General features: G+C 36.2%; 1 long non-coding RNA gene across 1 annotated transcript; it reads left to right on the top strand.

Annotated features, from left to right (window-relative positions):
* Nucleotides 1-3,114: 3,114 nt before the first annotated feature.
* LOC149413967 (uncharacterized) lies at nucleotides 3,115-11,458 on the top strand. The gene is made up of 3 exons (XR_016304091.1): nucleotides 3,115-3,185; nucleotides 10,518-10,621; nucleotides 11,348-11,458. It is a non-coding gene; the product is annotated as an uncharacterized LOC149413967 (long non-coding RNA).
* The last annotated feature ends 6,958 nt before the right edge of the window (nucleotides 11,459-18,416 follow it).

The following is an 18,416-nucleotide window of genomic DNA, read 5'->3' on the forward strand; positions in this document are numbered from 1 at the left end:
GGTAGCTGCGATATGTCAAAGGAAACTATATAATTATTTAAACAAACTTATCGCTATTAAAACTCCCTATACAGTTTACAGCTCATAAGATTCTCTTTCAAATTTAAATCTAATCGACGGTCCGATTGGCCGGGTAGAAAGCTCCCAGGAAACAGAAGACCCTCTTGGAGATATTGGGCAGCAGCATGCGGTAGCTGCGATATGTCAAAGGAAACTATATAATTATTTAAACAAACTTATCGCTATTAAAACTCCCTATACAGTTTACAGCTCATAAGATTCTCTTTCAAATTTAAATCTAATTCTGTCTAGATTCAGAGGAAAAAGTTCGTTTCAATATATCTTTATAATGGAATGAATTGTGTCAACATGCATAGTCTTAACTTCTATTTTATAATATCCTTTGTTAATTTATTACTTACGTGATTTGTATTTCTTATATTATGGTTTATGTCTTATGACTTAAATTATACCATGTAAAAGTCAAAAGGCGTTACTATTGTTGTTCGTCTAGTCAGGGTCGGCCCTGGGCCAAACTACTTGTCAGAACCAGTAGATGCCTAGGCCCTAGGTAGTAGATAAGTGATCACTGTAATCAATTATATTTGTATCTTTATTTGTTTTTATGAAAGATAATCTTAAGGGTGGTGTGATAGTATAGGTATTATTAGCCTTGGAAATTCAGCGCCCGAAGCGGCGCAAGTGCCTTTGGGCCATAAGGCATAAATACCTGTAGTAAGTTGGTGATGACCAATAGGTGTATCCAATATTTGGAATTTTTTTAGGAGAGTCAAAAAACAATATTTTTACCGGATTCTTATAAAGTTTTTAATAATTGTTTTGTTAAAAGAATGCGTAATTACAACCCTGTTAGCGAAACGTGTAATAACGTGTATAAGTAAATATTAATAGTAAATATTAGTAACATGACCAGTAGCCGAAGGGGAGTGGGATGTTCCCACAGGGATTTGGGATAGTGTGACGGCCGAGGCGACAGTATATAATATAACAGTGAGTACTCTTGTTTTAAAATGCAGTAAGCCTAGTTAGTAATAAACACCTAATCATCTTTCCAAAATCTTAATGTTTTATGTAAATACCGCCCAAGAGTCCCAAATGCTCATAAATGTGTTTGGAAACTGTGAGACAGCGGTTTTTTTGATTATTGATGCTAACGAATTGCTTTCTGTTGCTAATATATGATTTGAATAGATTAAGAGCAGGACCAACTACACCAATTTTCTCAACTTTCTTGAGAATTACGTCATGGCTTACTGTATCGCTGGCTTTTTGAAGGTCAATTAGTATGCTTCTAATTTAATGCTGCTTCTTGGTTTACTGATGAAGTCATTTATTGCCGTAATTATGTTAGATTTTTTGAGAGAAAGTTGTTTAATCTTCCTTAAATTACACTTTCAAAGATTTTGGATAATATTGGTGAGATAGAAATGGGTCTGTAGTTTGAGGTATTCGTTTTGGATAATATTGGTGAGATAGAAATGGGTCTGTAGTTTGAGGTATTGTTTTGGTATTATACCATAGCAATTTTACAAGTATCTGGAAAAGTTCCTTCTTTAAGACACTGATTGATTAACTTTAATTAAATAGGAACCAATTCTGTGGAGAGACTTAGAACTGTCTTACATTTGAGTGTATCATAACAAGCATTTAGTTTTAAGGATTTTATTATTTTACTAATTTCTAATTCCGTGGTAGTTTGAAGACATAATGATTCCATACTATCATGCACTAATGTTATTTCATTGGCTATTGGCTACTTCTTAGCTGATAATATACATAAATTGAAAAGAAATTGTAAAGTGGTAGCATATCTCTCCGTTGTTTATGATTATTGCGTTATTAATGATTAATTTATTACAAAAGTATTCTGTGGTTAATCAACTTCCAAGTTTTTTTACTGTTATTTACGCATTTTTTAAAAAGATCACCGAAGTGTGTTTGTTTTAAGTTTCGTTTTTTTGTAGTAAAATTATTTGTTACTTCTAGGAAATCTGTTTTAAATAATGCATTGTTTGGTTGTTTTTTTAGTTTCAGATGTAATCTGTTTCTTTTATGGATTAATTTTATAAGGTCTTTGGTTATCCAGTCTGGGTTATTTGTGTTTTCTGTGTTAATTTTAGTGGTGCTATTATAATATTTCAATTTGTGAGGTAGTTTTCAAGATTGTCATATTTGAATACCTAGTCTTCATTCATATTAAGATGAAAGGGATATAGGATGATATCGTTGTGTGTATATTTTTGCATCAAGGAATAGAATGTTGTGGTCGTATATTGAACTATCACAGTTCGTTAGTTAGTATGAGAGTTTAATGTCGGTTAGTAATGATCAATGATTGTGTTTGTATTTTCTGTGATGCATGTGGCGTGTTTTTTGTTTAGTTTGTTCAAAATAGTTTAATAATTTATTCTATTTGTATATTTACAAGTATGTGTATTGGTTGGATCAAGCAGATTTATGTCTCTAACTAACCATCACGCCGCGCCGTTTGGCTGAGGACCGGCTCGTGTTGCGTGTTGCGACGTGTTTCATGTTTCGGACTGCGTTACAGTGTCCATCGTCAGGGCAGCTCCGTAATATGTGTCCAACACGATAATACTAAATCACGTCCGCAATTCTATACTTTACATTGTTGACAGATGTACCTATATAAGCAGTCGTACTTGGCGAAACTTCAAACAATTCATCCAAAACAAAGGTCGTATTAAAACGGTGTACATTTTGAATACCATCAAATTAGCTTTAGATAAATTGAAGGTTTTCCTACCATTTCGTTTCAGTAGAATACAAATAAACAAATTAATTACTGAATAAAAAATATAAATGTAAACTACTAAAAAAAAAATTTTTTCAATAGAAATGTATGAACGCGTAATGGAAAAAAATACATTATTATAGCTAAGATTATCTGTGACAGTTTCACTTGATTAACTTTTTTGCTTTCTTATAAAATTATTTACAAAATAAATAAAAACCAGTTATGTGCTTGAAATCGAACGTTTCTAGACTCCGTTTGTCAGGCGATTTGAATGCCTATTACCTGCAATATAAGGTATACCAAGAATATACACATTTTTGATGTCGAAAAAAAATCACAATGCGTTATTTTCTAGAGATTGTGTTCACGTTATTAATGTTGGATTGTGTCGTGGGACTACAGAAAGGTAATAATTCTATCTATTAACTCTTTTGCGGATGCGTTTCATGTTTTGTGCAATTGATATAATATTAAAACTTATTTCAACTTGTCGATTTCATTTTTCCAATTATAGATCAACTTTAAAAATACAATTAGGTACCATAAAATTATACATCAACTTTAAATAATACCTTTAGGTACCATAAAATTATACAACAACTTTAAAAAATACCTTTAGTTACCATAAAATTATACATCAACTTTTAAAAATAACTTTTTAAAAAATACCTTTAGGTACCATAAAATTATACATCAACTTTAAAAAATACCTTTAGGTACCATAAAATTATACATCAACTTTAAAAAATACCTTTGGGTACCATAAAATTTAAAAAAAATTATATATATATGAATACCTCCTAAGCATAACATGCTATTTTAATTTTCAATCTTTTAGATTTATTTTTTAAAACATTACACATAAGTCTTTTTTTATTCGGGAACATTTTTATCATATTTTTTTTTTAAATTTGGAATCCTAAGCTTCTCATTTTTTTTTTAACTTTTCAATAAAATTTTCTTAAAATTATCTAATAATCGAAATTTTTTTAATTCATGTTTTGTATTATAAAATATAATAAAGAGAAAATTTTGTATAAAACAATTAAAATCTTTTTGCTACATAATTACAAGTAAATATAAAATACCGAAATAATTAAATATTTTATAATATTTAATATTGTATAATATTTATTTCTTATAATAAAAAATATTATTTAATATTTAATATTATAAGAATTAAATATGATATAAAACAATTAAAATCTTATTGTTACATAATTACAAGTAAACATAAAATACCGAAAGAATTAAATATTGAACTGCACAGGTCAGGGGTTCTCAAACTTTTTAAAATATGATAAAAAAAAATATTTATTATCTTAAATTAACTTTTTGATAATCACATGATAATATTATAGAACCGAAATAGTTATTATTATAGAATAAATATTAAAGAACCAAAATCATTTTTGGGAAATTATATATATATTTTAAAATCAAATTATTTTGGAACTCGTCGATAATTTAAATTTTGATTACATGATAATAAAAAGAAAATATGAGCCACCCACTTAAAGTTAATATGAGCCACCCACTAAAAGTTAATATGAGCCACCCACTAAGAGTTAATATGAGCCACCCACTAAAAGTTAATATGAGCCACCCACTAAAAGTTAATATGAGCTACCCACTAAAAGTTAATAAGAGCCACCCACTAAAAGTTAATATGAGCCACCCACTAAAAGTTTATATGAGCCACCCACTAAGAGTTAATATGAGCCACCCACTAAAAGTTAATATGAGGCACCTAGGCCAGTGCAATTAGCGCCAAAAAGGGGGTCGCGATCGAAGTAATTCCGGTAGTCCCAATTTTTTTATATATTATATAAACTGACCCCTTGATGTAAAATCTGAGTTTCCGACCTTGGCGCACCTGTGCTCGCGCTGCCATTTTGAAAAAACTGACGGAAATCGGGCCAAAATCTAGTTTTTCCAAATACCTCATTTCCAATGCAAATTTTGGCTAAAGTATCTTTACAAGTAGAATAGAACATAAAATAACCTACAACTTTTGGTTAAACAAATTTCTTCTATCTCTAATAGGTACCGAGGTAGAAAGTCGTAAAGGTGCGTATATTTTTGAAAAAACAAGTTTTTTGCGCGACTAGGTTTGGTTTTTTATAAATACCTCGTTTCCAGTGGAATTTCATGAAAATTTTATTGATACTAATTATGTAGAACATAAAATTTCAAAAAAACTGTGCAGTTTTTATGTTAATATAGTTTTTTTACCGATATAAAGAATAAACAAATCTAGGTAGGTACGCACAGAAAATCTATCACGGTTTATTATCACGATATTAGATTTTTGTTTGCATTTTTAAATATGTACATACAAATTTACTAGAAGGCACTTCGGTATGGGGGGAGCTACCCCCCACCCTTCTACTCCTCCCCTCCGGTTCCCTTCAGTTGAATGGAACAATGGAATTCAGGGATTGAATCAGGAACGTCAGAGCAACATGTAGATATAAGGTCTACAAGAATTAAGAGGGATGATCGAGACGTTCAAACTCTCATTGATTGGTTTGCTTGCTATGAACCATTTCCTAAAACAAACGTGATTATGTCTATTAGCAGTGGCACAATCGGGGATAGCAAAGTCACTTGTCACATGGCTGAAAAGATGGGGAAATTAGCTATGACTAAAGTTATCAACCAGAACTTTGGAAACCTACACTGAAAACGTAATGATGCGATAGTTTCTCTTGCGGCGGTGACCAACAGTGTCAAAAATCAGGGTGTGACTATGGCAATAGATTCATTAATGCTATTCCATCGTATGTGTATTGCCAAAAAGTCTGAAAGTGAACTTAAAGAATATTTTCAATATGAACTCTCTCCTGTACCATTGTCTCTTTTCTCAGAGGAAGGCATGCGCAAAGGAACGAAGTCTATATTTTATTTATCATTCAACCCTCTACCAAATAACACAGAACTGGGAAGCAGTAAAATACACGTAATTGATGGAGGATATTTACTGCACAAAGTTGTATGGGGTCGTGCTCAACCTTTTTCAGTAATTTTCCAGCAATATGTCAGGTATGTACAAAATCATTATAGATCCAATGCAGTAGTGGTATTCGATGAATACCCAGATTCTATGGAAAAGAAAAGCACTAAAGGGGCGGAAAGAGCACGGCGTGCCAGAGTTACAACTTCTGCTGACGTTTTGTTTTTTGAAAGCATGCACCCACAAGTGCCACAAGAATAGTTTCTGGGAAATGAGAAGAACAAGTCTCGTTTTATTTCCCTACTCAGAACCTCATTTGCACGATCCCACATAACGACAGTACACGCTGAAGATGATGCTGACGTTCTCATAGTGAACACAGCAAATTCGTTGTCATCTCAACATGGTGTAGTCATAATCGTTGGTCAGGATATTGATCTGCTGGTACTCCTCACAGCTCTCTCACCTCCCAACGTATATTGCCAAAAAGTTGGAAAAGGTAAATCACCTAACGCGTTGTACTCGAACAAATGTTTTAAACACATTGAAATAGTTGAAAACATTTTATTCCTTCATGCCATAAGTGGTTGCGATACAACTGGAGCTCCGTTCGGTCAAGGCAAACACACATATTTTGTAATATTCTCAGTGAATGAACTTGTTCGTGTATTTCAAGACCCAAAAGCAAAGACAGAAACAATCACTTTGGCTGCCGAACAACTATTTGCACTTTTGTATGGCGGCAACGAGAAATCAAATTTGGAAAATTTAAGGTACATCATTTTTGTCAAAGGAGTAAAAAAGAACAAATTCAATTTATCCAGGCTACCACCCACCAAAGATGCAGTCCAGCAACACGCTTCAAGAACATACTTGCAAGTGCAGACTTGGCTTGGTCACGATAAAGATCCGACTGAATGGGGGTGGAAAAAGGATGCTATTGGGTTACTTACTCCAGTAACAATGTTGAAGGAAGCTGCACCTCAGGCCTTGCTGAACTTCATATCATGTCAATGCAAAAAAGGTTGCGCTGGAAAGTGCACCTGCAGAAAGTCGGGTTTGAAATGTTCCCTACTCTGCATTCATTGCAATGGCAACTCCTGCGAGAATGCTGTAGAAGCCTTCGTTGATGACGATGACGAGGAATATGATGACCCAGTCGCCACAAATTTGGGTGATAAGACAGATGAAGAAGCTATTCAGGGCCAGAAGTAAGAAACTATAGTCAAGGGCTCGTACTTCTGTCTAAACTGATCTACCATTAATTTTATTTTTTTTTATGCTGACAACTTAACTAATAAAGAAAAGAATGTTAATTTTACGAAAATACCAATTTTTTATCTTTTTTATGTACCTTATCATCTTAATTGTATTAATAATCTTAAATGTATGTTGTGATTACGTTGATAGGCATGTCAGACCGAGCTGCGAGGACAAATGTAGTGGCTTGGCCTATTTTAGTGATCTTCCCATTGGTAATGTATGGCGACCGATATGCTGAAATAGTCTATCTACTATATTTATAGCTAGGTCTGACACAGGCATGACGATTGTTGTCAACGTATATGTTCTTAGAACAATAATTGTTAAAGAAAAATAAAATCAAGGAATGCCAAGTTTCAAACACCTAACCTCTGTTTCAATTTTTGGCCTGGTTTTGGTGGATTAGAGTTTGGATACGTAATAGAGATAAAAAATATAAATTATATACATATTTCTTTAACGAAATTTTATTTTCTACAAAATTATCATCACTAAATTTTTCACAAAATTGTACTGGAAACGAGGTATTTATAAAAAACCAAACCTAGTCGCGCAAAAAACTTGTTTTTTCAAAAATATACGCACATTTACGACTTTCTACCTCGGTACCTATTAGAGATAGAAGAAATTTGAAAACAAAAGTTGTAGGTTATTTTATGTTATATTATACTTGTTAAGATACTTTAGCCGAAATTTGCATTGGAAATGAGATATTTGGAAAAAACTAGATTTAGGCCCGATTTCGGCCAGTTTTTTCAAAATGACGGCGCGAGCACAGGTGCGCCAAGGTCGGAAACTCAGATTTTACATCAGGGGATCAGTTTATATAACATATAAAAAATTGGGACTACCGGAATTACTTCGATCGCGAATCGCTAATTGCACTGGCCTAACCCACTAATAGTTAATATGAGCCACCCACTAAAAGTTAATATGAGCCACCCACTAAAACAGGGGTGTCAAACTGGATATTCTTAAGGACCGTTTATAACATTTGGCGTGTGTAAGCGGGCCGGACTCAATATTTAAAAAATAAAACCCATAATTAGTTGTTAAAATCTTTATTTAGTTAGATACCTATTTATTATAAATTCAGTAAGTTAAAAAGAAGGGTAACAAGGTAAATTATCTTGAGCCGGACCCCTGACTTCTCTTGTTTTGACAAGTTCATTGATGTCGGGTGTCATATTCGTCGTAGTTACTTTTAGAATCGATTGGAGATTTTCATCCGTAAGCCGTGAGCGATTTTTGTTTTTATTTATTTTCATAACGGAAAACATCTGCTCGCATAAATACGTACTACCAAACATACACAGGATACGTGCCGCATGATTTCTTATACTTGGATAGTTATTGAAACTCTTGAAATATTGTGTATAAAATGTAGTAACATTGACTTCCTTAAATTTATCCTTTACAATGCTGTCGCATTGGAGATCTATCAATTCTATTTGCAAATGAATTGGTGCCAGTGCAGCATCAAAAATAAATGGATTGTTGAAAAGTTGTAATTCCATTTTATGCATTTTGCGAAAATCTTCAAAACGACTGTTAAATTCTGTGATCTGATTCAGCAAAAGTTGAGAATACTCATCCAATTTTGTCTGGTTCACTGTGCCAAATGATTTCACGTGAGGGAAATGATCGAGTGTTTGGTTTTTTATGTGAATTTCCCACAGTCTTAATTTTGTTTCGAAGGCTTGTAAATGCGAATACATTTGAGTGACGATCAAGTCTTTACCCTGTAACTTTATATTGAGGTCGTTCATGTGTTTTGTCATATCTACCAAAAATGCACAATCAAGCCACCAGTCGTTGTCATAATCAATTGGCTTGCCTTTTTCTAACATGAAAGCTTGAATAGGGTCACGTAACTCAAAAAATCTTTCCAAAACTGCCCCTCGACTGAGCCAACGAACTTCCGTGAAATAAGGTACATCGGAATACTTTTCGTCCAAATCTTGTAAAAATTGCCTGAACTGCCTGTGATTTAGACCTCTGCTCCTTATAAAATTTACTATTTTATATTTAATTTACCAGACCAGCGCCACCAGCCGGCGTAAGAGAAAAGGTTACGCTCACCCTCGGTGCACGGCGCACCGCGTTCGATGCACGCGTCTCTTGACATTACACTGTAAATCGATCGCTTGCAATTTTAAACACGCGTAGGCATCGACTGTCCTCTGAATATCTAAAATCTACAATGAAAGAGTGCGGTTCTGTCCTCCGCGACATAATATTGTCACGTGGTAGCGAGCCGTAATGATGGGACCTGAGTACCGCATACGGCTCGCGGGCCGTATTGATAGGGTCCGAGGGCCGCATGCGGCCCGCGGGCCGTATCTTTGACACCCCTGCACTAAAAGTTAATATGAGCCACCCACTAAAAGTTAATATGAGCCACCCACTAAAAGTTAATGTGAGCCACCCACTAAAAGTTAATATGAGCCACCCACTAAGAGTTAATATGAGCCACCCACTAAAAGTTAATATGAGCCACCCACTAAAAGTTAATATGAGCCACCCACTAAGAGTTAATATGAGCCACCCACTAAAAGTTCTCAAACTTTTCATAAAGACATATCAAATCTACATATATTATAAAATTATGAATGATTTATTTTTCTAATTATTAAATTATTTGACAAAATATTAAAATTTTCTCTCTCAGAAATATTTGAAACCCTCTAACCCATGTTTGGAGGTGAGGTCTCACAAAAGTGGCGCTATATAAATTAGCCAAGAATAAATAAAAAAAATATATCTTATTTAATTTTTTTGTATAATGTATTTATAAAAAAAGTCTCCGAAAAATTAATTATTTTATTAAATATTTCATTTTTTCTCTGTCCTGTTTTCTGTAATATTTTTGTTATTTTGTACATCAAAGCATATATTTGGCAAAAAGAAAATTTTTTGCAAAAAAAATATCTCTTCCAGTAATGTTCGGCAACCGTTGGCCCATGTTTTAATGTATCTTTTCTTTTGTTAGTCTATATTTTCACGTGTTGTAAATTATATTTTCTCAAATAATAAATTTCTATAAAGTCTATAATTTTATGAACACAAAAAATTTAAATGTTTGAGAGCCCCTGAAATCTGTTTTATAATATTTTAAAATAGAAGATTAATATTGGGGAAGTCCTTTTATAATATTTTCAAGTCTAGAGATAGAGAAGGATAATATTTTTGCTTGAACATTTTGGGCAGAAATAGTCACACACAATATGTGTACCTACTAAGTATTTTCGCATTAGCCTGGAAAATACCCATTGAAACGTGTATAGTAATATATTCCTTGTGCGCATAAAGCAGAAAGGATATAACTATGTATCTTTTCATAATACGTTTCTTGTATTTGGCTTTTGATATGCCACGACTTTCTTCTCTCTTGGTGTATTAAGGTAATTACGCGTCATGGTCTGGTCTATTTCAGCACATCGCTCGAATCACTACCAATGGGAATGTATGTCTGATAGCGTGTCTGTATGTGTCACCTGTTATTGTGCTATGTTACAGGTGATTCTTGCACCATGGAGAGTACCGGGCGGCCAGGCATATGCAGGCATATATCTCAGTGCCGCGTGGTCCTTGATGCCTCCCTTGAAGGAATACCTCCTCAGGTGAAACCACTACTTGATTCTGTTATAGATCATCGTAACCAATCTGTACATACACTGTACTATACATACATATCAATGAGATATCTTTCATTTTGAAATAATATTGCCTTATATCAAACTTTTCTGAATTTTTTATGCTATGTGAAGTATATACATTTCCATTGACACTTTTTAAAGTTAATCTCTGGTACAATACACAATCCGCCTATGTTGAAAGAGGTTAACTTTTATGTCCCTAACAATTATACTCGAGGGAGATCCCATGCACTCTTATATGCTCCGAAAGCGAGGACTTCTGCCTATCAGAACGCGCCAATAAACAGAGCGACTCAACTACAGACAATTCAGTAACTATCTTTTAACAAATGTCACAAAATAGTAAAACTGCCTGTGTAAACCTTTTAATTTGTAATGTTCTCCATGATATATTGGTGTATAACCGTTTTATGGAGAACATGAAAATATAAATAAATAAATAATAAATATTTTTTTTAGTAAATAATTTTCGTAAGATGAAATACAAAATAAATATAATTTTAGATCAAAGGGTTTTAGCGTGGTCCCCGGTTTGATTCTCGGTGGCAATCTTTTTACTTGCTCTTTGATATTCTAATATCAGAAATGGGATAGGTCTATGCCTTAATAATCTAGAAGCTCTGAAATATATAAATACTACAATGAAAGGTTAGATAATGCGTTTCAAATGACCATTAATATTGTTTTCAGATATGCGATCATGAGGGCACCGTTCCGATTGTCTGCTGTCCTCAGGAGTCAGTATTAGAAGGTACAGTACTTATCCAGTAGACGATGGTCCCTCCATATGTAGCCTGGTGTATCTTGGTGGTGTACGCTTGTGATAGTCGATAGTCCTCTACCTACGTACCCTGGTGTATCTGTGTGCTGAATGCTTGTAGTAGGCGATGGTCTCTCCCTATGTACCCTGGTGTATCTGTGTGCTATGTGCTTGTAGTAGGCGATGGTCTCTCCCTATGTACCCTGGTGTATCTGTGTGCTATGTGCTTGTAGTAGGCGATGGTCTCTCCCTATGTACCCTGGTGTATCTGTGTGCTGTGTGCTTGTAGTAGGCGATGGTCTCTCCCTATGTACCCTGGTGTATCTGTGTGCTATGTGCTTGTAGTAGGCGATGGTCTCTCCCTATGTACCCTGGTGTATCTGTGTGCTGTGTGCTTGTAGTAGGCGATGGTCTCTCCCTATGTACCCTGGTGTATCTGTGTGCTGTGTGCTTGTAGTAGGCGATGGTCTCTCCCTATGTACCCTGGTGTATCTGTGTGCTGTGTGCTTGTAGTAGGCGATGGTCTCTCCCTATGTACCCTGGTGTATCTGTGTGCTGTGTGCTTGTAGTAGGCGATGGTCTCTCCCTATGTACCCTGGTGTATCTGTGTGCTGTGTGCTTGTAGTAGGCGATGGTCTCTCCCTATGTACCCTGGTGTATCTGTGTGCTATGTGCTTGTAGTAGGCGATGGTCTCTCCCTATGTACCCTGGTGTATCTGTGTGCTATGTGCTTGTAGTAGGCGATGGTCTCTCCCTATGTACCCTGGTGTATCTGTGTGCTGTGTGCTTGTAGTAGGCGATGGTCTCTCCCTATGTACCCTGGTGTATCTGTGTGCTATGTGCTTGTAGTAGGCGATGGTCTCTCCCTATGTACCCTGGTGTATCTGTGTGCTGTGTGCTTGTAGTAGGCGATGGTCTCTCCCTATGTACCCTGGTGTATCTGTGTGCTGTGTGCTTGTAGTAGGCGATGGTCTCTCCCTATGTACCCTGGTGTATCTGTGTGCTGTGTGCTTGTAGTAGGCGATGGTCTCTCCCTATGTACCCTGGTGTATCTGTGTGCTGTGTGCTTGTAGTAGGCGATGGTCTCTCCCTATGTACCCTGGTGTATCTGTGTGCTATGTGCTTGTAGTAGGCGATGGTCTCTCCCTATGTACCCTGGTGTATCTGTGTGCTGTGTGCTTGTAGTAGGCGATGGTCTCTCCCTATGTACCCTGGTGTATCTTGGTGGTGTACGCTTGTGATAGTCGATAGTCCTCTACCTACGTACCCTGGTGTATCTGTGTGCTGAATGCTTGTAGTAGGCGATGGTCTCTCCGTATGTACCCTGGTGTATCTGTGTGCTGTGTGCTTGTAGTAGGCGATAGTCGCTTCCTATGTACCCTGGTGTATCTGTGTGCTGAATGCTTGTAGTAGGCGATGGTCTCTCCCTATGTACCCTGGTGTATCTGTGTGCTGTGTGCTTGTAGTAGGCGATAGTCTCTTCCTATGTACCCTGGTGTATCTGTGTGCTGTGTGCTTGTAGTAGGCGATAGTCTCTTCCTATGTACCCTGGTGTATCTGTGTGCTGTGTGCTTGTAGGTAAGACATGCTTCGTGAAGGGGATACCGGGAGCATGCACTCTATTCGCCAACTGCCCGGTGGCGATGCTTACTGCCAGAAAAGCCATACTACCAGAGGTAAATAACTGAATTACATCATAAAATCTTCCCGTCAGCATGTTACAAAAATTAATTTTCATCGCCAGCGTAGGTTAACTTTAATACAATGAAAATTTGTTAAATGAAAATTATCCATTTTATTCGAAATCGATAGATTTTCATTAAAACACTTTTTTTTAAGTATTTAAAAAAAAAAACAAAATTACCTCTACACTCATTTTCCGCACAGATAGACTTATCAGAAGTAAATACCTCTCATAGCGGGGACAGGGACTGACTGACATAAGGGGCCATAATACACTAGCGATGGGCACAATCAAAGATATTAGAAGAACGAGATGTGCTATGAGCAGTTCATACTGTGTGGAATTGTTTTGCCCAGTGTCGCCGGTTTTGTTCACCAATACTACTGCACACCTTCGCTTACGATTCGATTGCGTATCCGTACTAATACATAGAACAGATTTCTGTGCGTACACGTCCCGATACCGTTCAAAGTACCCTAATTAGGTAGTACTCCAGCTACGGTCCGGCGGCCAACATAGCATATCTCGTTCTTCTAATATCTTTGGGCACAATCGATGATTTACTCGATCTTTTTGACAATCGAAATATTTCCATACATTATCACGGACAAATCGATAATGTCAAAAATCATCACACTGTCCGAGAAAATCATTCGAAACCACAACCGTCACGTCATTGGTCAGAATTCATCGATTCCCAAATCCGAGATAAGTCAAAAATATCTCGGATTGCTTGACAAACGAGAACAGGGGAGTATAACTCAGATCTAAATTTGAAACCAAAGAAAAGACACGGAAGGAGGGCAACACGGTATCACTTATAAACAAACAAAAACACTTTTCACCGCAATCTATGCATTCAAGTTTAGCAGCTCTCTCACCGTTACATAGGAGGAGCACAGGGAACATGTTCCCTGGCACCAACTTCTATTAATACACAATCTGCACACTTACCCTGAAGATGGACACCGTAAGATTATCTGAAACATTGGCTAAAAGATACATGAAGAATTCAATCACCATGAAGTAAAAAGTTTTGTTAGGATAGAGGTTGGTAAATAAAGCCAACGAAACTGATCGCAAGCCGAATATAAAGTTCCTACCATTTTGTGGGTGGATTTTAAATCAGAGTAGGCATATGTTAAATATAACCAAAGAATAATTGTTTGCCAAATGGTGATTGACTTTTGAGGTAGTAAACTGTGTTGCGCGACGTTTCAGACAGCTTTGCAGTGTCCATCAGCAGGGCAATAATTGATAATTGTTGCCTAGTTCACCCCATTGAATCATTGCTATTATTTGTTATTTCGAGTTATATGTTATGTATGTTGGATTTCAGAGATGTAATTCCCCGGACAATCATACAGACGAAGACATTGTTTGCTGCACAAAGCCCTGTCCGCCTTTGTCCAAGGGACTAGTGTCGCAGCAGCTTACTGGATCAAAGGCGGCTGATTGTGAGTATTTAATAAGTTTCAAAAAGATCAGTTGATTGTACAGCGATTAACCACGTATCAGAAACGGCCATGTAATGACGTCCTACATGGTCGAGGGATCTATCACGACATGAGCAAGTTATTTAATGATGAGCAGACAGTCTTGTTGGCTCGGCGTGGCGTCACATTGCCATTCACATTTTCATTGTAAACTTACAGACACATAATCATGTCTCTTTTGTAAATATCATCGATTTGGTAAATACGGGCTTAGTATATCTCAAGGCGATCAGATCACCCAGTGGCGTAGTGATCCAAAGCAATGAGGAATCAGTTCCACAAGGAGTCATTTTCCATCTCACCCCTCTCCTCACTTCCTTCAGTCCAGGGCCATGTCAACCTCTGCCTTTGGGGCCACTGAGCACGCTGGCCATCTTGCTAACAGTAGCGGTTTTCTATAAGCTTTAGCAATAAGTGTCATGTTGTCGTGTACAGTGCACATTCACCGATTTCCAACAATAACACTGCTTTAAAATACAATATTAACTGTCTGTCTGTATTCTCTTCTGCAAATCCAGAATCGCACTCAGTTCATCGATATAAAGATGAAAATAAAAATAAGTGTTTAACGTACAATTTACCATCGACTAGCTCTTGAAGATACTGTGAAAATGTATTTATTTATTAATCTTAACTTAGCTTTCATCATTGTGTGTGCTAATAATTTTAGAAATTCGTGTAAATAAAAATTAAAATAATATATCTTTAAATATTTAAAATTTAAACATGTTAAATCATAAACAAAACATCAAAATTTAAGGTAGACACGCTTTCTTAATATCTCTTTAGAGTGAATCATTTTTAAATCTCAGTAATTTAATTGGGGATTTTGTTATATTGGTAAAAAAACTCTTCAAATAATCTACATAGACACGGGGCCGGCTGAGCTAAACGCTAGAAAACATAAGGGCGCTGTGTTAGTGTCGGGTATTATCAGCGCATTGGCTTCTTGCAAGTCGGCGCCCGGAGCGGGCTGCTACAATTGCGTCTGTACTGGACCGGCCCTGCCCAGACAAATTGTAAAAAATGTCTGTTGAGTCTGATAAGATCTATAATCTGATATAATAGCTGAGGTGTGAACACTGCAACATGTCCGCTTCGCAAAGGAACTGCCCTACTAGCGCAAGTCTTCTCAGTTCTTGGAGAAGGAAGACCAGTCAGAGATAACAGAGCAAAGGAGAACTCCCTGGCTTTCCACATCTGCTTTATCGCAAATATCTTCCACTTAGTCCCATCAATAACTGTAGGCACTTCTAACGTTTGTTTCTCTTGCAGACTGCTTAGAGCTAGTTGAAAACTTTATATTCCCGTGCCAACAAACAAGTTTCGGCTGGTCTCGGGGAGATCTGTGCCCTCCGCTCTCACCAGTACCTCATTTGAAATACAAACAGACTCCAATGGCAACTAGCACCGAGGCCCCGCACTATGTAAGTTGCAGACATTGTTATTAAGTCAAATATTATATATGTAATTGCGGTTTATAACAACAATTTCATGTTTATATTTATATAAATAGGTAGATTAAAACCTAAAATATTAATTTATTTATTATAATACTAACTAACAATTACGCAGTTTCCTGCATGAGTAAGCAGAGAGGATGGACCTTGGCACAACTCTGTCTTGACACACATTCCTTGTTTCATTCACATTTATACATTGTGTCATACATAGGTACATATATTTCTGACAAACTTTCCATTCTGATGGCTTTTCATCGAGGCAATGCTGAGATGTTTTACGATATTTTACTTTATTCTAAGTGGTATAGCCCTACCATCTCCGGCCAGGCGAGGGCACCCGACTAGCAATCCGGAGGTCGCGGGTTCAAATCCCGGTATGTGCTTTGGTTACAATTTGGTCACGTTGTGTTATTTCACAATGTATTCATTTAAAATATTATATAATATACAAGTACAGTTGAATCATAACTGAAACGCTGCTTGAAATGGCTTTAGTCATGTTTGGTGACGATTTCCTTATTTTTAACACGGTCCATTCCCACTACCTACAGCTTTACAACATACCGCAATTTGGGATGCCATAGTGCCACTGGTTCCAGATGGTTGGCAGTAAAAAATGAACAAAGCAAATGAAAAACGAAAATCAGCAAACATTTATTATTATTATGTAATGAGCAAGCAGCATTCTGTTGATGCGCTCATATCTGATTTGACAACAAGTTTGCCAGTAATTGAGTTGTTTTATGTTTGAACTAAGTCCTTTCTTCTCTCCAAATGTGAATCCAATAGAGCTTTGAATTGATTTATATTTGTTGCATCGATGACATGTTGTGGGAGTTTGTTCCAAGCATCCACTACTCTATTTGCAAGGAAGTGTTTTCTAGGATTAGATGCAAAAGGCGTTTTGGTAATTAGTGTCCACGGAGATTTATATTTGTATTAGTAGTGAAGATTTCTTGGATGCTAGGGCAACTGTAATGTCCAGATAAAATTTTGAAAGTCTCGATCAAGTCACCCCTTTCTCTTCTTTCTTGTAAGGTTGGTAATCTTAGTTCCTTGAGTCTATCTTCGTATCGTAGATCTTTCAGAGCTCTTGGTATTTTGACTCTGTACTCTCTCTAACAGATTTATATCCTTTGCGAAGTAAGGACTCCATATTTGGAAATCATATTTCAGGAGAGGTGGCACATATGTTTTATATATTTTTAACATCATGTCCGGTGTTAGGTTTTGATTTTGCGAGCAATTTAAAACAACACTTGCTCAGAGATTAATATGAAGTTGTGTTGTGTTCCCAGGGACGACTTGGATCAGGTCAGAGAGGAGAGATCTCCTGGCGGGGCCGTCCAGTGACATTACTGAATGACAGGTGGGTGCTTTGCACTGCATCTGCCATTATAGTTCATGGGTGAGTTTATTGTTTCTTCATTTTAAAATTCAACTCCTCCTAGTAATAATGACTGCAACGATGAAAATAGACAATCAAATCGGTTCGATATTTGAACGATCTAACCTTAAAGATTTAAGGCGATGCCATACGTAGTAATGCAAAATCATATGTTTTTGGTTTGAAAATTTGGTCGCCTAGAAATGTTTCAGATTCTTTAATTAAATACTGCGAGTAGAATACATCTTGGCCCTTGAAATAATCGAGTATTTTTTAGATAAGTCTTTTTATAAGCCCAGAAAAAAATAATGTATAAGGCATATGAAAACTGCTTTAAAGTTTAAAATCTCCTACTTACGAACCCATTTTCGGTTATGATTTTATTGTATAATGTGGCAAATTAAGTTATTTATAAAATGATCGAAAAAAAAATATTTATGCCTGAACAACCACAAAATAAAATAAAAGGCACTTTTTGGCCATGTTTTTTTCTTGCATAAATCAAAACAGGCGGATGGTGTTAAGCGGGAATTTAAACCTTATCGCCATCTATAATAATAATAATTATAATACCTGGATGACTTTTATAGCGCCGTTTTTGTGCAAAAACACCTCAAGGGCGCTGAAGAGTAAGGGTTATTATTGATAGCGGCTCAATTTAAAATATTACATGACGTAGTGCATCGCCTTAAGCGCATTTTAGATGATATTTCACAAACTTGTGGTGTACACGGTGTCTGGAAACTCGTGGTATAAGTGGCGAACTAGTGAATTTACCTCATATAATTGAATGAATTGAGCGTTGCGAAGTCCTGTTTCAACTCGACCGTTTTGCATTTCATCTGTCTGTATGTTTAGTTTTTGGTTTAGAATGGTGGCCGTTTTAATTGTTCACTAAAGATTACTTTTTATGTGAAATTTTTTGACTTTCTTATCTGAAGAATATCTGAAAACAGAAATGTCATTGAG

The sequence above is a fragment of the Hesperophylax consimilis genome, chromosome 20 (genome assembly GCF_061612785.1).
Source record: "Hesperophylax consimilis isolate HC1 chromosome 20, BYU_Hcon_1.0, whole genome shotgun sequence".
Lineage (NCBI taxonomy): Eukaryota > Metazoa > Arthropoda > Insecta > Trichoptera > Limnephilidae > Hesperophylax > Hesperophylax consimilis.